Source organism: Pezoporus occidentalis, unplaced genomic scaffold, assembly GCF_034315485.1.
Source record: "Pezoporus occidentalis ecotype Australia unplaced genomic scaffold, CSIRO_AGI_Poc_V1 ctg112, whole genome shotgun sequence".
Classification (NCBI taxonomy): Eukaryota; Metazoa; Chordata; class Aves; order Psittaciformes; family Psittacidae; genus Pezoporus; species Pezoporus occidentalis.
In genome coordinates, this window is record NW_026912907.1 from 2,328,620 (window position 1) to 2,351,278 (window position 22,659).

Below are 22,659 nucleotides of genomic sequence, written 5' to 3' on the forward strand. Positions count from 1 at the left end.
GGTCTCTTCCTGCTTCTGTATAAGTAAAGAGACAAGAGAAACAGCATCGCACCAAAACCAGTTTGCAATGAACATTTATAAAGTCATTTCTCTTTGCTCTCCTTTGCAAAATTACATAATTACAATCTTTTTCCTCTATTTTTCTTTTCTACAGATTAATGAGAGACAACTTCAGGTGATCATGTAAGCAGCTGGGAAACACACGTGATATTTCTAATGTGTAAGCTCTAATGATGTTTCTGAGACATCCAAGGAGTATAAAAGTTTCTGATATATGGATGATATACATACATAATTTAAACCAAAAGAAAAATGAATATCATATAAAGATCCAACAGTATAAAAGCTGGCCTCTTCCCTCCAAGTACTCACGTGAAATACTACTTATTTGAATTTTGCAAGTAATCACCAATATATGACCAAAAAGCAACATATGACTGAGAGCCAAACAGTGAATGCTCAGATTGTGCAGTCACTATATTCTTAATATATTTTCTTTACATTACGGATCACCCACTTAAAAGAAACCGTCAGGTGAAACTTTTTCTTAATGAATAATACAACATACAACATTAATTTTTCATACCAGGAATTCAATTTTAACACAGACAACATGAAAGTGCTTATTTATCCGCAAAACCACATTGCTGAGCAGGTCACACAGCGCTTGTTTTTTGAATGGCAGGGCTGGCCCACTGTAATACACCTGCAGTCAAACCCAATGGCCTGTCATATGGGAAGGAAGGAGCTGTCTGACTTACTCAAATTTGATAAAGTTTTGCTTTGTTTATCTTCTCTCTGACAATTGCAACTTTTTAACAAACCACTTTGCTACCCCGTTGCAGACATCCTGTCTCCAAAGCTGTTTTAAAGATAGCTCCCAACAGTATGTCTTCACTTGCAAGGCTAGCATAACACCAGCAATGAGCACTGATGTAATACAGAGCTTTAAGTACTTTTAAAATTGCTCAGTTATCCTCTGAGATACCTTATTCTGCCATTTGGACTTGAAAAACTCCTTTGGTTATAAGTATTGCTGAGAGGTGACAAGGTCATCTGTCCTAACAGTACCACATCCTGCGGCTTACATTTCTTGAACTGATGTTTCTTCACAGGAAAAAGGTACAGAATAAATGCTCCTTATCCTCACCAGCTGGATATATAAACCATTTCAGTGACTCCTTTCCATTATGCGCCCAAATAAAGTGGATGCATAACAACTCCCTTAACGTTTCACAGTGTCTGGCAATCATTGACTCCTACCATATGTAACACCTACACCATCCTTCTGAAACACAATACTTATATGGGGTATTTTGAAGTCTTATCCATCAATTTTTATTTTTTCTTTAATAATATGTCAGTGTTTGATAGCATGTTACTCTGTGCTATTCCATAGCAACCATGCTAAATATGGATCAGTTTCTGACTACATTCTTTTTCAGCACATTTTTTATTAGTCTGATAATTTTTTTCCACCATCCTTTGTCACTGTGTTATAAGGACTAACAGTTACACACCTAAATTCATATTTCACTGTCAACTGCCTAAATCATGCTCACACTCTCCCGACAAATAGACCCCTGTGAATATACCATGGCTGACGAGAAGACAGAACTGACACACATTATCTACTCTTTATCCAATATAAGAAAAATAATCTAACATAAATGAATAATTTCTTTGGTGAATGCAAACCTGTTTATACATACATGCTTTATTTACTCGCAGTCTGATATATATATATAAAGCACAAAGTTGTCTCAACATTACTTGTTCTAGGGATAAATATAGTACTGCGAGTGGGTGGGTGAGATAGAAATAGGAGCATGGCATGCAGAGAGATTGTACTAGTTTGTAACCTCTCTCTACTAGCAGCAAAGAATGCTTAATGCTGTATGGTATTAAGTGGGGTGCAGGGAAGGCCAGTTTTTCTCAAATAATTTAGAAATTGGTATCTGGAGGCTGGCAAGTGAACCACTCCAGAGAACTTTTGCAAGCACAATTATCTGCTTAGGAGAATCCTATAGGATATGGTCCTGCAGAGAAGAAGGTTCAAGAAAAGCTAAGTGATTTTCAGGTATCAGCTTCTGCAAGCTCAAGAATGGTCCCACCCTCATGAGTAAGAGCAAGAATGGCAGGAGGCCTTCATAGATAAACAAGGAGCTCCTTATAAAAATCCAAGCTTAACAAGGAAACCTACAAGAAGTGGATGTGGGGTCAGGTCACACAGAAGATACATAAAAACACTGTTCTTTCGTACAGAGATAGTGTTAGGAAATGCCCAGCAGGAATCAAATCTGATAAGGGACATGAAGTGCAACATGAAGGGATTCTACAGGTAGCTAAGCAGTAACATAAGGCAAGTGAAAACACAGGCCCATGGCTGAAAGGGATGGGACATACAGTGACAGAGGACGTAGAAATGGCTGACATATCCAACATCTTCTTCATCTTACTGACGTGTAAACTACTGGGACAGATGGGGAGATGATAAGGTCATACTTTTAGTCATGGTGGTCAGTTAAAAGGCACAAGGGGAGGTACAGGAATTTTCATTTCAAGAGGAGAAATGTTCCCACTGTGAGGGTGGTGAAACACAGGACCAGGTTGCTCAGTCAGGTTGTGGAGTCTCCATCCTTGGAGATACTCCAAAGCAGGCTAGACACAGTACTGGAAACCTGCTCTAGCTGAACCTGCTTGAGGAGGGGGTTGGACTAGATGATCTCCAGAGGTCCATGCCAACCTCAAACATTATTGGATAGTTTGATGTTAGGGGTAGAAGCACACCATCTTATTCAACCTGTTCTGATAGTTTCAATCATTTTCCAGAATATCCTGCTCAGTAGATTGGGCAGGTCATGTCCTGTTTTATCTAATACTGACTATATTCTTTGTTTGGTTTAGATTAAAACATACTGCTGTAAAAATTAACTTTGTACTTTGCTGAACTGCACTTTTTGCACTTTTTGTAAAATTGTGTCTTTAACCTACATTCATTTTCTGTCCCATTTTAAGCAGCAGCAGCAAATGATTTATAATGTTTCATCCAGTCTTAGTTAAAGACATTAAAATTTCATATATGCATCAAGTTCTTTGTTCAGACTGATTATATACATCTTTATGTATTTGGAGATACTGAAACAGAGAAGAAATAATATGACCAAACCCTAAAAAGAAAGAAGTAAGGAAAGCCTGTTCTTTTCTATTTTCTAGAAGGCCAGGTTGTCCAGCCTAGATACAGCCATTTTCAGTGCAGGTTTCAAAGTACAACCATAAATATCTTAGGATGAATTATACTTTCAATTTTCATTAGTGCTCTAAATATCTAAATCTGTAAATTTGATCTTAGTTCTTCAGAGGAGAACTGCATCCCTCCCTGGAAGTACCTGCGGAAAACTAAGTTTTCTTCTTCAGTCTGACTGAGAATTTGAACTTTTATAAGTTTTCATTTTCTCAGAGTCTTTATCTGCATTACATGTCCACGAGGAAACACTGCTCTACAGCATTAACAAGACGTTGGGTTAAGCAACAAAACTGGATAAAGTTTTGCAGGTATAATCTCTCATTCCCATGGACATTTTCCTTTGCCAGTTAGGGCAGACACCTTGGTGGTAATCTCAGCTATGCTGTGATCTGTGTGTACATGTCCTGTGTTAATTTCTTCCTGCTCCCTTTTGTTCTTTATTAAGGATTTCTCTGTTCTCGGGGAAACATATTTAAACTACTTAATTGTTCTGGGCCTCTGAGCCCTCGATGAGGATATTCTCCTGACAATAGTAGAAATCTTGATGCATGGCCAGTCCAGTAACAGCAACTCTTTGCATTACAATATATCAGTTTAAATTTGCTCTTCACTAGTGAACATATTTAACATGGTCCTTTAGGAGGAATGTGCATCTTCCAGCTTCTACTGTTTTAAGTTTTGAATATATTGATATATCAAGCTGCTGTGTCTCCTCTATTCCTACATTCACTATGATCTCCATGGTTTGAAAACTTATTATTTATTTATTTGTTATTTATTTATTTATTTTAGGGATTAACTCCAAATCTTCCACTTCTCTCTAAACTTCTTTATAGTGCCAGGTGTCAAGAATAAAACCAAAAAAATAGGAAGCCTCTCTGAGAGGGATTGTGTTTACATAGACATGGTGGGTTATCTGCTCCATCGTGGACCTCCATAGGCTGCAGGGGCAGAGCCTGCCTTACCATTGTCACCATGGCCTGCAGGGGAATCTCTGCTCTGGCACCTGGAGCACCTCCTCCCCTCCTTCTTCACTGACCTTTGTACCTGCAGAGCTGTCACTCACACATATTCTCACTCCTCTCTCTCATTCCTGCTGTGCAGCATGTTTTTACCCGTTCATAAATATGTTATCACAGAAGTGTTACCAGCATCACTGATTGGCTCAGCTTTGGCCAGTGGCAGAACCATCTTGGAGCTGACTGGAGCTGGCTCTGTCCAATACGGGGTCAGCTTCTAGCATCTCACAGATGCCACCCCTGAAGTCCCATGTGTCTCCCCCAGCATTGCCATGTAAACCAAAATACATTTGGGCACAATCCAACACTTACCTGTCTAGTCACTTCAGACTTCAGCTAACATATGCTCGGTTAATTCACAAATAAAAGGTTCTACCTTGAAAGTATCTTGGTCAGATCCAAGTCAGTTTTGTCTTCCATATGTCTTTGTCAGTACTTTTGTGTTTGACAAATCATAGAATCATAGTCAAACACATTAGTCTCTAAGCCTGAGTTAAATGAAACTTCGTGAATGTAGTCACTGTTTCAAGATATATGACAGTCAAAATCAAAGCTGCCTCTTTCCTTTCAATTGGCTCACCATGATCTGTTGGCTATCTTACAACTTACAACAGTATCAGTGCCAGTGTTTAAGTCTTAGTGTGCCACGATTCATATAAAGTACTTCCTTCTTAAAAGAGCTTTTACCTTTTTGTAGTTCACAAACACACATGCACACACACACACGCATGAATATGCACATACATAGTTCTATATAAATCCTAGCTTCACAAGAAGAAAAGCTTTTACTCAAGAGAATTATACTTGTGCTAAGGTTTTCTTTCTTGATCTAGTTCTTATTCAGCCCCAAGCTCTTTAGAAATGCAATAATGTTCTAGAGGAATAGTTCAAGTATATGCTTAAAGTATGAAATAAATATGTGAGTTAACTTGAACATCCCAAATTCTAACTCAGCCAATTACATCTTCTGTTTCAGTTCCATCTTTTCATGTCTGAGTAAATGGTTATGGAAAGTGTTAAGAAATATTTGTAAATATAACTGTAAAGAAATATTTGTAAATATAACTGTAAGCACAACTTTGGATTAAAGGTTAAAATTATAATTAAAAACTGAGAAGTACACAAGGGGGCTGGCATAATATTGCAGAGGTAAGTTTATTTCTGATATATGCTAAATTTTAAGAGCATCCCTTTGCAATCTAATAATGATATATGAACAAAGGTGCATATAGGTGGATAAAATATAAGGTAAAGATGATTCTTTGATGGAGTCAGACATGGGAGTCCTACAATTCAAAATGTTTTTATTCTCAGAACAGCTAAAATTGAAATTGGTAGTGACAGCAGGGACATGTTTTGTGTTTAAACAACAAAGGAGATGTTAACTTTTAGAACAGAGAACAAGGTACTGACTAAACCAACTGCGTCTTTAAAGATGCCAGACACAATTCTAGGAAGTTTATAAAAGTATCCATTTTTAAAAACAATTATGTATAGAACATCAAAGGAAAATCTTGCCAAGATTTTAGTTAACTTCTGCAAATAATGAAACCTGTATTTCTTTTAGGCATTTTTGATTTGCCTGTTGCCATGCTATTACATCTAACAAACATATTCACATACAGTCTGTGTAACTGCTTGTGTGTAACACATTAACATGCCTGTATGTATTTGCAAAATATAAGTCATACCTTCTAAATTAGTTGGATTAATTTTCAAATGAAAGGTATGCTTTCATTTCAGTTGTCCCATATGAAGAAATTTGTTATTTAAAGGGGAAACCATTAGGCATTCTTCAATTTCTGCAATTACTCTATTCTCCATTCCCTAAAAATACCAGTTCTCTCATATTGACAGTAATGGGACAATACTAAAATGGCTTCTAGACAAAGCTTTTTCTGAAAGAAAATCACAATTACATTTGAAATAGTAGTATTACTACTTATTACTAATATCATTACACTAAAAACAAAAAGTCTGTGCAGTTGAGTATTTTACTTTTGGTGAGTGAAGCAGAGCCTTAGTTTCATTTATAGCCAGAACCAATAGCCAAATTATAAACCAGTATAACAACTACAGGTTAACTGAAAATATTAAATTGATTAATATTTAATATTAAGTCAATCTAATTAAGGTAACAAAAGACTCAAATTGTAATGCTTAGGTAATGGTCATTAGAAAATTAAATATTTTTGAAGGAGAAAAGATAAAGAAATCATTAGCACAGGGCTTTGTAGTCTACCTTTGACTCAGCCTTGGCTAGGTGACTTCATCCATCTGCTCCTATATAAAATCACTCACAGTAACACCTAAATGAAAAAAAACAAAGAAATATCTCTAAGCTTATGAATTTATTTTTTTCTATGATCATATTGCCTTTGGTCTTCAATAATCCTTAAGTACTTATTTAAAAAAATAATCTTAATTAAATTTTCTTCTGGAAAACAAACAAATGAACTGTGATGTTTATGCATTTTGAAACATTTATTATTAAAAAGGAAATATCATGTTTTTCAAAAAAAACTTAGTAAAGACCACTAAATGCAAGAGACAAGAATTGAACAATATCAAGAATAATAATTACTGTACTTCCTTACAAAATGAACCAATAATAAGTAAAGTGTTCTTGGTGTTTTTTTAATGATTTTTAAGTGATTTGTTTTGGTAATAATTAGTCAAGATTCTGAAAAGAATTTCCTTCATATCTCTTCCTTCACATTTTCATCCCACTTTCTTTTATTCTGTTCTCATAATATTCAGCAAGCCAGCATTTGAATGTGAAAGAATGATTTAAAGTCTTTTCCCTTCCTCTCATCTGCACTGGCATCTATGATTCCTTTTGTGTCATTTTGTTAAGTAAAAGAGATTATATCAGAGTGTAGCTCCTGATAAACATCTCGTATATATATATATATACACATATATACATCCTATATACTTCATATATACATATATATTCTGTGATTCTGTGATGTATCTTTTATATGGCCAAGAGAATGAAGTCCACTCTAACCAGTTCTAGTGTTTTAAATTAGATTAAAACACTGTTCAGAAAAACATATATGCTCAGCTTTTAAAAAGTATTATTAATTTACAGCATAGGATTTGTTTAAACAAGATCTTCAGTACAATTTTGATGAGATCCCTGCTATTTCTTCTTTTCCCAACACACCAAGTCATCAACCTTTACAGAGGGGCCAGCAGGTAAGAAGGTGAAACACACAGAAAATGAAAGGAAAAATTAAATTCTGACACCCCCAAAATAAGAACCTTTGTAGCTCTATTTAGTACAGTGTTTAAGACCAGAAATTTAAAACACATTTTTATTTCAAAATTTGGAAAAACAAAATGTATCTTTCATTCTCTAAAAATAAAAGGAAAACACCATGTACCACATAATTAACATGTAATGCAAAACAGTCTCAGGTCTGTTGTCAATCTGCTGTGGAAGGTTGCTGTATGCAAGCACAAAAGTCTCCTGTGAGAATTTAGAGACTCAACATAAGGAAGTACTGAATTCCCCTCATTTTCTTAGCAAACAAAATTAATTTGAAACAACATTGTGCAGCCGCACTGCCAGCCTAGCTGTCTTGTGCTGTGGCTGCGGATATATCCCCAGAGGAGGCAGGACCCACCTGCACAGACAGCACTGGCTGCTGTTTCAAACCACACAGGGTTCGGGGCTCAGCTGCGTGGCACAGAGAGAGAGCCTTGGGCTCAGGTCCTCACCTCCAGCCTCCTGCAGATGTGCACCTGACAGCCATTGCTTCCCGTCTGGAGGCACCTTCCTCCTTTCTTTCAGACACCAAGGAAGTGGAGGAGGCTGAACTGCTCTCTTTGTCCACTCCAAACTACCCTGAAGTTGAGCAGTCAATTAAGCTGCTGCGAGAGTGACAGTCAGCTTTCCTTGATTGATCTGTTTGTAAAGTCAACTAAACATAACAATAGATAACCAAGGAGGCTAGATAACCAAAGGAGGCTGTATAACCCAACTGCTGTGCATTTTTAAGTGAGGAATGGAAAAAATGCTGTCAACAGCTTAGATGTTATTGATTCTGCCTTAGGAAAAGAGGACTAAAGTAGTTACTGTCTCAGGAGTCCTTAGAGAACACTTTCTATGACTCTGTGTAATTCACATATCCTTAATGATTTCGAACATGGCTATTTAAGAATTCCTAAAAAATCCCTCTTCATTTGGGAAGTCATACAGAATAAAGAGCTCCAGTCAAATATCTTCTTTTTTTTTTTTGTTTAGCATACTTACTATAAAATACATATACCTAAGATATGCAAAAAGACACAATCAAATATGTGAGTAGATATACGGACATCTGGTTTTCAGTGATTTTAATCATTAAATTCATAAAGATGATCAACTGTGTTCAGAAAAAATAAAATATAGCACTGATGCAGTGATGTAATTGGAAATGACATTCTTTTTGTTGGCAAACTATAGATTATGCTTGCAGAGTACTAGACATTATTTTGAGACAATCAAAAAGCTTTTGACAAACAAGCCAAAACCAATAGAATTCAACCTGAAGTTAATGTCATCTGAAACCTCATTCTACAGTTCCAGTAAAGATTTTGGAATTTCAGAGTTTCACTTTAGAATTTCAATAAAAACATAGACAGCAAATTGGAATCTTAGAAACAAGAACTTGAAATTATAATTTTTCAGCCTGTCTGCAATTTTGTATCATATTTCTTGGATGCCCTGAGCTCAGTATTTGCCCTCTATTAAGCATATCTGTACACTTCCTGAAGTTAATGTAACTGTTTACGTGCTTTGCTAATGAAAGTTCCTACATACCTTCTTAAATTGTGGCCTACAAGAAGTAGCTCTTGTTAGAACTATTTGCAGGATACTATTTTTGCATTTATTGCAGGCCTAATTAATCATTCACTAAAATGATCAGGGGACTGGAGCACCTCCCATTTGAAGACAAGCTGAGAAAGTCAGGGCTGTTCAGCCTGGAGAAGAGAAGGCTGCGTGGAGACCTCATAGCAGCCTTCCAGTATCTGAAGGGGGCCTATAGAGATGCTGGAGAAGGACTCTTCATTAGGGACTGTAGTGGTAGGACAAGGGGTAACGGGTTAAAGCTTAAACAGGGGAAGTTTAAATTGGATATAAGGAAAAAGTTCTTTCCTGTTAGGGAGGTGAGGCACTGGAATGGGTTGCCCAGGGAGGCTGTGAATGCTCCAACCCTGGCAGTGTTCAAGGCCAGGTTGGACAGAGCCTTGGGTGATATGGTTTAGTGTGAGGTGTCCCTGCCCATGGCAGGGGGGGTTGGAACTGGATGATCTTAAGGTCCTTTCCAACCCTAACTATTCTATGATTTTATGATTCTATGATTCTAAAATAAACACTCCCCTGACCCATCTAAGAATCAGATAAATTCTAGAGTCTTTTAGAATATTAGATTTTGAGAAATCAGGTTGTAGATTTAACATTTTCCCTTGAAATTTCTTAGAAACTAATTTATCCTAACAGTGTTAACACAATTTGGTATTAATACACTGCATTAAGAGGTATGAATCGAATGTGATTTCCAATCCCTGCTCCAATGATTGCTAAATATGAAATGTTGGAACTTTCCTTTCTTCAGAAGCCAACACTGGTTGACTTTGTGATAAGTGAATGTACCAGCCAAGCAACTCACCATGAGTCACCATAAAACTTTCTTGCAAGACAAGTAGAACAATGCTGGCAGAAAAGTAGATATTTTTTTCTCTATCACTTCTATTCCTTCTATTTGCAGGTCCTAATGTTTTAAATCTTGCAGGGCTAAAATTTAAGTTTGATGATGAAAAGGAAAAGGCCGTGACAGGTTAGAAAATAGCTTGAAAGGGGATGTCCACATATTGGCCAAAGCAGGGCAAAGCAAGTTACCAAAAGAGCCTGCATCTGTACCCAGCAGAACCTGGGGAAAATTAGAGATTTGCTCTTTTATACACCTTGTGGATAGACACAATCCTTGAAACGTAACCTCAAAGCTAGTGTCTTAAACTAATATCTGAGCAATATTTAACATAGTTTGGCACTTGACTGAGGATTTGTGTTTGTATGCTTCACACTAGATGAAGGTGGAACATTGAATTCATCAACCTTTTTCAACATTTTTTTGTTCTGAATATAATCTTCTGATATCAGAAAATTACATCTGCTGGCCTCTTGCTGTGAATATTTTACAAAGAATGTCTTTTTTTTCCCTAAGAAAAACAATTACTTTTTGTAGGAAACTTGCCATGGTTAACAGCACCATGGGAAAAATGCCCAGGAAAATCAGGCAGTTTAGAATTCTAGCAATACTAGGTATACAATGGATGGCATTGAGAGTTGCCTAAACTCTGTCTGCACTTTTTAGATCAGTGAGAAAGAGCTGATGTATGTACATACCACAGAAGCTAAAAAGATGAAATGCTGAAATGCGTAGTTACTGCTGCTGGTATTAATTTCGGAGCAGCTTTTCAGTTAAACCTTCTGATCAGTATTTTAATCAGTACACAGATTCTGTTAGCCTAACATTAGGAAATACATTATAATAAATGTAAATACCATGTTCTGGTTCTGTTTAACATGAATATCAAGTACATTGTTTGGTTTAATGGCCTGTGCTGGAAGTTCATCTTACCCCAGAAAACAGAATGGAAATCCATCTGTATGACTTTTGATGTTTGATATACTTAATTTCTTCAGCGCCCAACAACCAAACGTATTATAATAAATAAGAGTTCAAAAAGTTTGAAAAGTACTTCTGGAAGACTAATCAGACCAGAACATTTAAGACAGAGGTAGAATTAAATGAAGTATAACACAAGCAGAAACTGTAGAAAAAGCAAGGTCTGAAAAAAAGTTGTGCATTTGCTTGAGTAAGATTAGGATCCACTTACAAAAGTGTGCTGAAATTATAGTTAGTTAAAATTAAATTAAATTAAAATTAAATTAAATTAAATTAATTTAATTAAAATTGCTGAGGAAAATTCAAATGAAAAAAAGAGGCTTATAGAAGGTGGAAACAAGGACAGGCGGCCTGGGAAGAATACAGGGATGTTGTTTGGGAAGCTAGGGACCAGGTTAGGAAAGCTAAGGCCCAGTTAGAATTAAACTTAGCTAGGGATGTTAAGGATAACAGGAAGGGATTCTATAGGTACGTAGTGAATAAAAGGCTAGGGACAACGTAGGCTCCCTCAGGAAGCTCTCGGGAGAGCTACCTACACAGGATTTGGAGAAGGCTGAGGTTCTGAATGACTTCTTTGCCTCAGTCTTCACGGGCAAAGGCTCTGACCACACCACCCAAGTCTTGGAAGGTAGATGCAGGGACTGTGAGAATGAAGACCTTGTGCCCACTGTAGGAGAGGAACTGGTTCGAGACCATCTTAAGAACCTGAATGTGCACAAGTCCATGGGACCTGATGAAATCCATTTGTCGGTCCTGAAGGAGCCATCGAATGAAGCTGCTAAGCCACTGTCCATCATATTTGAGAAATCATGGCAGTCAGGTGAAGTTCCCCATGACTGGAAAAAGGGGAATACAACCCCCATTTTCAAGAAGGGGAAAATGGATGACCCGGGGAATTACAGACCAGTCAGTCTCACCACTGTGCCTGGCAAAATCTTGGAGCAGATTCTCCTGGATGGCATGCTAAGGCACATGAAAAACAACAAGGTGCTTGGTGACAGCCAGCATGGCTTCACTAAGGGGAAATCCTGCCTGACCAATTTGGTGGCCTTCTATGATGGGGCAACAGAACTGATGGACAGGGGTAGAGCAGTTGATGTCATCTACCTGGACCGGTGCAAACCATTCAACACTGTCCCACACGACATCCTTGTCTAAGTTGGAGAGACATCAGTTTGGTAGGTGGACCACTCGGTGGACAAAGAACTGGCTGGATGGCCGCACGCAGAGAGTTGTGGTCAGTGGCTCAATGTCCAGCTGCAGACCGGTAACGAGTGGTGTCCCTCAGGGATCAATATTCGGACCAGTCTTGTTTAACATCTTCGTTGCTGACATGGACAGTGTGATTGAGTGCCCCCTCAGCAAGTCTGCCGATGACACCAAGCTGTGTGGTTCGGTTGATATGCTGGAGGGAAGGAATGCCATCCAGAGGGACCTTGACACACTTGTGAGGTGGGCTGATGCCAACCTCATGAAGTTTAACCATGCCAAGTGCAAGGTCCTACACCTGGGTCAGAGCAACCCGAGGCACAGCTACAGGTTGGGCAGAGAAGAGATTCAGAGCAGCCCTGCGGAGAAGGACTTGCGGGTGTTGGTTGATGAGAAAATGAACATGAGCCAGCTTCAGCGTGCACTTGCAGTCCAGAAAGCCAACCGTATCCTGGGCTGCATCAAAAGGAGAGTGACCAGCAGGTGGAAGGAGGTGATCCTGCCCCTCTACTCTGCTCTTTTGAGACCTCACCTGGAGTATTGTGTGCAGTTCTGGTGTCCTCAACATAAAAAGGACATGGAACTGTTGGAACAGAGAAGGGCCAAGAGGATGATCAGGGGACTGGAGCACCTCCCATATGAAGACAGAGAGGGGCCACTCCAGGGGACTGGAGCACCTCCTGTACGGAGACAGGCTGAGAAAGTTGGGGCTGTTCAGCCTGGAGAAGAGAAGGCTGCGTGGAGACCTCATAGCAGCCTTCCAGTATCTGAAGGGGGCCTATAGGGATGCTGGAGAGGGACTCTTCATTAGGGACTGTAGTGACAGGACAAGGGGTAATGGGTTAAAACTTAAACAGGGGAAGTTTAGATTGGATATAAGGAGGAAGTTCTTTACTGTAAGGGTGGTGAAGCACTGGAAGGGGTTGCCCAGGGAGGTTGTGAATGCTCCATCCCTGGCAGTGTGCAAGGCCAGGCCCTTAGGTGAGATGGCTTAGTGTGAGGTGTCCCTGACCATGGCAGGGGGGTTGGAACTAAGTGATCTTAAGGTCCTTTCCAAACCTAACTATTCTATAATTCTATGATTAAAGGTTGCTCTATCCAAAAGCTGAGATAGGATTTTTCAAATTCATATATCAAAACACTTTGAAGAATGAAACTAATGTTCTATCATTTCTGAATTTCTACTCAAAGAGGGTAGGTCTACATGGTCCATAGTGACTCAGAAGGTAAGTATTTGTCAATAAAGAAATTAGTCTCATCTGCAAAACTTGGAATTTCACATCTGTTGGAAGCTGAATCAAAACAAATACTGTCATGCAATGAGTGTTTCCTGTAAAAGTGCAATATGAGCCATGTTCTCTCCTACAAAAGTCATCTATATGAAAGTACTTTCCCGTAAATTGGAAGATTTGGAAAGTACTTTCCTGTAAATTGGAAGATTTGGGCCCTGATTCTCTTCACTGCATGTTCTTGGCTACTTCACTGCTAAGAGAACTAGCAAATCTCCTAAAATGATCACATTTACAAGGTCATTTACAAGGTTATTCACAAAGTCAGTTAGCAGGTCATTACAAGATCGTTGTCCAGACTGCCTCCGGCAATGCAACTTTTCTGAACCTGCTGGCATCCACTAAAAATCTTGGCAGATTCTCCCTATCCCAGTGAGACTCTTGGTTTGACATCCTCCCAAATTAACTGAACTATCAACAGTTCATTTGAACAAAACACAATAAAGCTCTAGAAATTGTCTTTTTCTATGATGCTTTACTTAAGAATATTTATTATCATTTTTCTGTCAAATCCTTCCAAACATGACTCTTAGAAATATCATAAATAATTTTCTTATGTCCCTTGTAATATTTAACTTTCATTTTAAACATAAATTTTCTGAAGCATGGGAGTAATTTTTGAACAATCTATATACAACTCTGTCTTGTACAATAGGAATATTTGTTACAATTGAGATGATTTATTTTTATTCATTTTCCTATGTGTATCATCTACCACTTGCACGACAGCGCTCATACAGTGAGAACATCGGTGCCTTGGGTCCTAAGCAGAGTATTTTACAATCTGCCTTTAAAGTACACTCATAGCTTCTGTTCTCTGAGATATACACCTACATCACTACCACCAAGAAAGAAAATGCGCTGACGTGATACAGCCAGTGAAGAAATTAAAAATGTTGGTCTAAGACTTGACTCAGCAATAAAGCAGCAACATAGATAACAAAGGAAATAATTTTGAAACGTTCCCATTGCCGTTTTAGTATGCTTTAGTTAACAGTTCAGTTCCATTCTCACAAATCAGAGAGGTCCCTAAAGACAGCAAAATGCAAACTCAAGTTTAGACTTGAGCATTTTATTGGATGCATGAAAAGACTCACGTGCCTGAACCTGTCCAACTGTTCAATATCTCACAGGTTGGACCTGACTGGACAGGTTGCAAGCATGGCAGATGCACATGTAGGTGTGTGTCCTTTGTTTTTACAAAAACTTGAGGAAAAAGCCCTATCTTAAAGAGAAGTTTAGACAGACAACTGTCTAACCACTGGCACTAAATCTCAAATAGTCACTGGCAGTAACATTTAGCCACCAAATTCTGCCTCATTCAGGTGGACTGCGGGCTTTGATCACTCATGGAATGACAGCTGTCTGATACATTTAGACTAGAAAATATCATTGCTTAGACACCTTACCAGCACATCACTTCACAGGTTCAACACAAATCAGATCTACCACCTACCTCCCATACCAGATTCCCATTAAAATCACCCAAAACAAAACATCAGCAATATGCAGGGGTTCATCTTTTTCTATAGCCTACAGGAACAGAACACTTAAAAAGGACAAATAACTCTGCTCCTGTGTCACAAGGCAATTGTCATGGGGGACATGGGGTTCTCAGTCTATTTAAGTCAGGGAATATATTTGTCAGATGACCTGAAATCCTGGGGTAAATTCCTCTAGAAGGTAGGACCTGATATGAAGACAAGACTTGTACTATTGTTTTTCAGGGTTTTTTTTTTTAAACATACCATCTTGTTGACATTAAAAATTAAGACCACTGCTTCCAGAGCAAGCTTCTTGACTGTGTTGCGTGTCCTGAAAAGGGAAGGATAAATGACATAATTACTGTTTGTCAGATTATTTAAAGTAATATTGTCAGGCAGTAAAACACCATGAGTACATCAGAGCTCTTGTCTGTAAGTAGACAGGAATATATACCCTTTTCTGAATTTAACATAAAAGAATTACAGAATAAGGAGAAATAAAATTATAAATAAATCATCGATGTAGCCAAAATATTTGAAGGCTTAGAAGTTGCAGAAGCTAATGTCACCGATGGTTACCAACACCAATAGAAAAAAAGCAGATTTCTATGGAATTCCAGTAATTGCTCCTTAAGTTCACTGTGAGTAGAAAAATTCTATCTCCTAAGATTCACTAAAGGCAAAAGTCATAACAACTTCATTTTTTTGTATAAGTATCAAAATCTGCAATGCAAGTTACATACACAATATGTACATGGAATTCAACTTTGCTCAGCATAAGAAGATAATTTGAGCTTCATTTAGTTCATCAGCCAACATACCAAGAAGTTGACTGCAAAAGATTCCACCAGATATTTTCATGAAGTGCAATATTTCATACTAACTTTCTTACATATTTCATCTTAAAAGTTAAGAATTTTTATTTTGTTCACGTAAAACTGCAGTAAGAAAGAAAACCAAGGGCTACATCTTCAGTGTTTGCTTCTGATCATCCAAAAGAAGTGTAGTGTTTGTTCTAAAAACCTATTATAAAAGCTATTCTGGTATACAATCAGAAGTGCTGACCTCTACAAATGCAGAATAAAAGTTCAATCCACAGTAAAGTTAAATAAACACAGGGAGTATAAAGATACTCTTGAAGAGCTTAATTTTTTGCATAGTTCTGAAATACATAGTATTAGCAGAATTAATTATTAACAGGCTAACTGTAACAAATTATGAATCAACACATTCTCAGGATTCATATTTCAGATCTCTTTGGAAAGTATTCCTCAGATTCTCAGTCTATTTATTTCTGAAATGTGTTTCTACAAACACAGAAAACTATATAAAATAGTATTAAATGTTTTACAGCTATTCTCCTTTTTATATATTGCTGTCATCAAAGATCCCACTTGCTGAAGCTTATGTCTACAGAATTTATGACTAGGTTTGTCAAAATTATTTTCCCTCCATCACCTTATGTTCCGTATATACTAAAAATACAATTATTTTTAAATCTTATACCAAATTTAAACTTCGGTTAGGATTTTCATTTTGAAGTTATATTTTCTGCCTCTAACTTATAAGTATTTGCATAGTCAGATTGTTATAAACCCATTCAAGCTTCTCTGGGAATAATGTGTCCTCATGTGCATAACTCATTAGAGATTAAAAATTCCAAGCAAACAATATGATTTAACAGCATAATAGTTTAAATGCATGTGAGAGTTATGAAAGAGATTTAACCCCAGGACCTCATCCCTTTCAAGTCTTTTTGTGCCAGATCCTACACAATTTGCTTCCTCATCTGATTTCACTTATCTTTGTGTTCTATACTTACACAAGTTACCTGAAAATATATGTAAAACTTCCTATCATTAAAGGAGTGCTTCTATTTGCATAGTATTGTTTCCAACTATAATTACTCAAAAGCAACCAAAGTATGAGCAGAAGCACAGTTTCCATTTTGAATATTTTCACTCTGTTTACATAGGAAAACATCAGATATCATGAGAATACCTGTAATTATATCTTAAGAAATCATTTTTAGAAATGCTATTTGTATAGGGAATACAGTGAAAAATCTACCTTAGCTGTAAAAAAATCCACTTAAAGTCATCTCTTGCACAACAGTTACTCTACTCAAATCCTATGATAATATTTTTTGTAGTCTATTTTATTACTAATTTGAGTAACATTGTAGGTTGAGAAATACTGTTACAAAACTTAGGATGGGTTACATGGCTCATTCTCTCATTGTGAGAAAAAGGCAGGTTATGAATCTGCAAGGCATGATTTGATTGGAAACTGTCACTTTAAGCACATGTTATATTACTTTCATTTACTCTGGAATGAAAATATGGGTGCAAACAATTATTGGGGTGTAAGTAGCACATTGCATAGAAAGTCCATAACTTTCTAACACACATTAAGAGATAATTTCCTACTTCACACATATACTAGCACACCCACGTGGCCACTAGAAATCCTCCTGAAGATTTCGAGAACCTTCTCCTGCAGGATCTGGTCCAATGTGCTTTTTGCCTTAAAAGAATGCAGAAAACAGAGGAAAAGGTAATTAAACAGTGCTATGAAAAAAATAACACACACACACCAATTCTCTTAAGAAACTCATTGAAATGTATGAGCACCAACGTGGTAAAACAGCCAGAAAACTTTCACATCCATATAATTATTTTTTTCATTGATCCTCTAGGTCAAAGAGGAAGACCTTGAAAAGGCCAGGTAGATTTAGCAGGTTAATAAAGGCTAACAAAAGTTAAAAAGGTGGTGCCATATTCAGGGTTTTGGTTACTTAGACCATGGTACTTGATATGGGAGGCCAGGTCTACTGGAGACTGATGGGGCTAGTTGCACGCCGTTTTGCTAGAAACTTGCCAGGCTGGTCAAGGCAGCTTTAAACTAGATTTGTTGGGGGAGGAAGGCACCAATCCATCCCAACACTGCCAGTCAGTTGCCAGCACATGTAATGAATGCTTGAATGAGTGATCCATCCTACATTTGGGATAAATCTAATCAAGATTCTTTCCTCATATGAGACATATTGGAGGTCTAAGTTCAAAACAGAATAATTAAGGACTTAGTTGTTGTAGATCAGAATTCTGATACTTAAAAGGCAAAGTCTTGTAGTCAGATGTTAGATTGCTTAAAAATATTTTTTTTCTTAATGAAAGAAATCAGTCCAGCCAGAAAAAAAAAATAAAAATCCACATGAACAAGCTTTTCTCTGTGTATACAGGAAAAAATTAATAAAGCAACAAAGCTGTCATTTTCAATAAAATTGAGATAAAGCAGCATGAAATACAATGCAAGCTCTCAGATGTAATGTGAATGGGTCCAGTGTCAGGGGAACTCCCCCAACTCCTAACAGCTTGGGTCCTAATGAAGATCTAAACTAAATCCCTATTGCTCTCAACAGAATATTCTGAAGAGGAGAGTGTGAGAAGCATGCCTTAAAAAGTAGCTCTTGTGCAGTCTGAGGGCAGTCTCAAATCAAGAGGCTAGTTTTAGACCCAAAACTTCTGCATACAAAGCAAACCTGTAATAACAGATTGGTAAGGATGGATCTTTCCAGTGCATTTTAAGAATGGGAAAGGGAGTAATTTTCCATAGGAACACAAGCTCAAGTATGCCCATTTCCTGAGCACTTCAGTGCCTTAATAGCTTTGGACTGTGTGCATTGCAGTGATAGAAGCTAAGCTCTATGAGATCTTGACAAGCAGAAGCATTTAGCATGCTCTCGAAGTGAGTCTTGTGCACACAAGGAAAACTTCTGCATGAGATGTAGGTAACCCTGTAAAAAGGGCTTTACTGAGGACCTGCATCCTACTAACCATGTCCTTTTTATGTTGAGGACACCAGAACTGCACACAATACTCCAGGTGAGATCTCACAAGAGCAGAGCAGAGGGGCAGGATCACCTCCTCCCACCTGCTGGTCACTCTCCTTTTGATGCAGCCCAGGATACGGTTGGCTTTCTGGGCTGCGAGCGCACACTGAAGCCGGCCCATGTTCATTTTCTCACCGACCAGCACCCCCAAGTCCTTCTCTGCAGGGCTGCTCTGGATCTCTTCTCTGCCCAACCTGTAGCTGTGCCTGGGATTGCTCTGACCCAGGTGTAGGACCTTGCACTTGGCATGGTTAAACTTCATGAGGTTGGCATCAGCCCACCTCACAAGCGTGTCAAGGTCCCTCTGGATGGCATTCCTTCCCTCCAGCCTATCGACCGAACCACACAGCTTGGTGTCATCAGCAAACTTGCTGAGGGCGTACTCAATCCCACTGTTCATCGGTCCCAACACAGACCCCTGAGGGACAACACCATTCATTACTGGTCTCCATTTGGACATTGAGTCATTGAGGTCTGCTTTGTAAGCAGAAGTTTTGGGTCTAAAGCCAGCCTCTTGACCTGAGACTGCCTCAGACTGCACAGGGACTACATTTTAAGGCATACTTCTCATTCTTGGAATATTTTGTACAGTTTTGGTGTCCTCAACATAAAAAGGACATGGAACTGTTGGAATAAGTCCAGAGAAGGGCCACGAGGATGATCAGGGGACTGGAGCATCTTCTGGATGAAGACAGGCTGAGAAAGTTGGGGCTGTTCAGCCTGGAGAAGAGAAGGCTGCGTGAAGACCTCATAGCAGCCTTCCAGTATCTGAAGGGTGCCTATAGGGATGCTGGGGAGGGGCTCTTCATTAGGGACTGTAGTGATAGGACAAGGGGTAACAGGTTAAAACTTAAACAGGGGAAGTTTAGATTGGATATAAGGAAGAAGTTCTTTACTATGAGAGTGGTGAGGCACTGGAATAGGTTGCACAGGGAAGTTGTGAATGCTCCACCCCTGTCAGTGTTCAAGGCCAGGTTGGACAGAGCCTTGGGTGACAAGGTTTAGTGTGAGGAGACGCTGCCCATGGCAGGGTGGTTGGAACTAGATGACCTCAAGAATCCTTTCCTAAGCATTCTATGATTCTATTATTTTGTGCAGAAAGATTTCACATGCAAAATACATCAGTTTGCAATAAGCACTGTTATCTTCACAGGAGTAGCTCCAATTTAAACCTGTTCTACAAAATAAACAAAGATGGAATGGAAATTCCTATAACTTCTTAGCTCAGAGGGCTTCCTTAAGGAAGCACAAAATTAGAATGAGCCTACCAGTTAACAAATATGTGTTCTTTATTAAGATCTAATGTATTCACTTTCAAAACTATTCCTAGCCTTAGATTAAAAATAACTACCCTATCCCCCTCCCATCTCCACTCCCACACACCACCACCACCACCACCACCCCCTTTAAAGATAGTCCCGGAATACATTGTTCCAATAGACTGGGCCTTTTGCCTCATTTCCAGCCTGAGCTATTTACAATTGTTTTCTCCCTTTTTTGTTCTTGTACAAACATTGGCTTTATGCCTAAATGGTAATTTTTCTTCCAGTTTTTATCCTCCTAGTAAATATCTTGATAACCACATGCCCTGCTGACTTGTTTAACCTCAGATAAAAAGCTCTAGCTTTGTGCAGAAGATAAGCCCCCTGCTTTCCTTATTCACACAGCAGAGATTCTGTGTGATTATTTTAGTTTTAATTTATTTATCTTTAACATAGGTAATCAAAATTGAGTTTTCCAGATGAGCATCCTCTTGTAGGAGGAACATCTCTACATCTACTGGCATTACCTTTTCAACAGTCATCTCATTTTCTGGCCACAAGGCTAGTAATTTATAATCCTGCTGTTATATAGGACAGCTGATTGCATTTCCACCTTCATTCTTGGCAAACTTCTGTTTTTCAACAGAAGTTTGACACCAGGACTAGGGTACATCCCCTCATATTATCTATTGAATTTTATCCTATTTCTATTAATCCAGTCCTAACAAGTGATATTTATACAATACCCTACCCTGTATGGGCAATGTTTACAGATTTATATTGTCAACAGATACAATCAATATTTTTACTATATTTCTACAAGGGGCATTACTGACAATGTTAAACAAGTTCAGTGCCAGGTTCTTTTAGCAACTACTGTGCTACCAGACATTGCAGGGCTGCCTGTAGCTCTTTCCCTTTTGAATAGCTTTAATGCACTGTCCAATAACTCCATTAAATCTTGTCGTTTGTAATTTAACTATTAGTTTTTCCAGAGCTGAATTTCAGAAAGATGGTATCAAGCGTTATCTTCATCTGTTAAATCAACTGTAAAATATTGCATCTCAATCTACATAAATTTCATGGCATTTTTACTCAACCTTTCTCTGTATTTATTTAATTGCCTTAGTACATCTGTGTCTAAAAATCTGTCCTTTGCAAAACTGAACTTGAATAACAGACCTACTTATTTTTTCCATTTAATTTTCAATAAATCATTTTTTCCCATAAAACTAGGGGTTTTTTATTTGGTTGATTTTTTGGTTTGGTTTTCTTTGGTTTTTTTTTTTGCAGCCAGATCCTCTCAAATACCTCACTACTTATCAAAGCTCATTTTAATCGATGTCCTTTTTTGCAGGTTCACAGCCTATCTAACTAATAACTTGCTGGAAAGAATGTGCACAAATATCCAGGCCTTACCATATTCTTAGCATTTGTTCTCTAGCCTATATCTGCAAAGTTAAAGACCCCATAACATTTGTCTGTCCAAAACCACTACAGACAAGATCATCTCTGTTTATATATCCAAAACTGGGGGTACAATAGATAATTGTTTATTCTACGTTACTCCAATCAAAATTTTTTTATTCTCTAATGGTTTTGAAGTTAAGAATAATATTTGCTATGGCATGGGTCAGACCAAAAGTCCATTTAGTTTACTGTGGAGTCTCTGACTCTGCCTGCTGCCAAATGCTTAGGGCAAGAGTTTAGGAACAGGTTTAAGAATCGTGCAAGTACATAGTGTTTTTCTCTTGGTATATCCTACAAGGTTTTGGAAGTTCTTCCAAAACAATCTTCCTAAACCAGGATTTACATCTATTCCCTTGTGTTTAATGGTATTTTACAGCTATTTGCTTCTTGGGATCATTTATACCTCAGCAACCACAACATCTTGCAATGAACTATAAATTTTAATTATGTATTCTGTGAAGACATTCTTTTTACCAAAACAGTTTTCAATTATTTTAGTCCTTCATCTGGTATTAGGACAAATAAAGTCATTTCCTGTTCACTTTTACTGTAAATTGCGTAAGTCTTCCCAGGATCTCTTCTACCCTGAAAAACCCTTACATAAGTAATGCATGACCTCTGTCTTGCCTTTGCACGAATTTAATTGCTGCTTTCCTTCTGTGTACCTTTTGAATTCTACTATGTATGCCTGGAGCTAGCCAAACAGTATCTGTCACGGCAAAATGACTTGCTCCAGTTCTGCTGACGTGCTTGACCAGTACAGTCCTGTTCTTATGGGGACTTGACTGCTGAGGAGACTGAAGCAGGCAGTACACCAAGGAGATGATGTGTCTCTGAATAGCGTGATCATCTGCAAATGGAAATGCTGAGAAGAATTATTTTCTGCATTTAATTAGAATTTTCCCTTGTGCGGTTTTTGTCCGTTGCCTTTCTTTGTGCACCACCAGCTCCAGCTGGCTCCAGCTTCTTTGCAAATACCTACAGAGAGCTGAAGACTGCAGTTAAGAAGCCCCTTTAGTATAGTCAGCTTCTTCAGCCTCTCTTCACACATCATATGCTACAGCACCCAACCACCTTCTAAGAGAAGCCACACCAAATTAGACC

General features: G+C 38.1%; 1 long non-coding RNA gene across 1 annotated transcript; it reads right to left on the minus strand.

Annotated features, from left to right (window-relative positions):
- Positions 1-5,903: 5,903 nt before the first annotated feature.
- On the minus strand, positions 5,904-17,779 carry LOC134171483 (uncharacterized). The gene is made up of 3 exons (XR_009967647.1): positions 15,196-17,779; positions 6,509-6,575; positions 5,904-6,164 (listed from the first exon to the last, which is right to left on the minus strand). It is a non-coding gene; the product is annotated as an uncharacterized LOC134171483 (long non-coding RNA).
- Between the last annotated feature and the right edge of the window lie 4,880 nt (positions 17,780-22,659).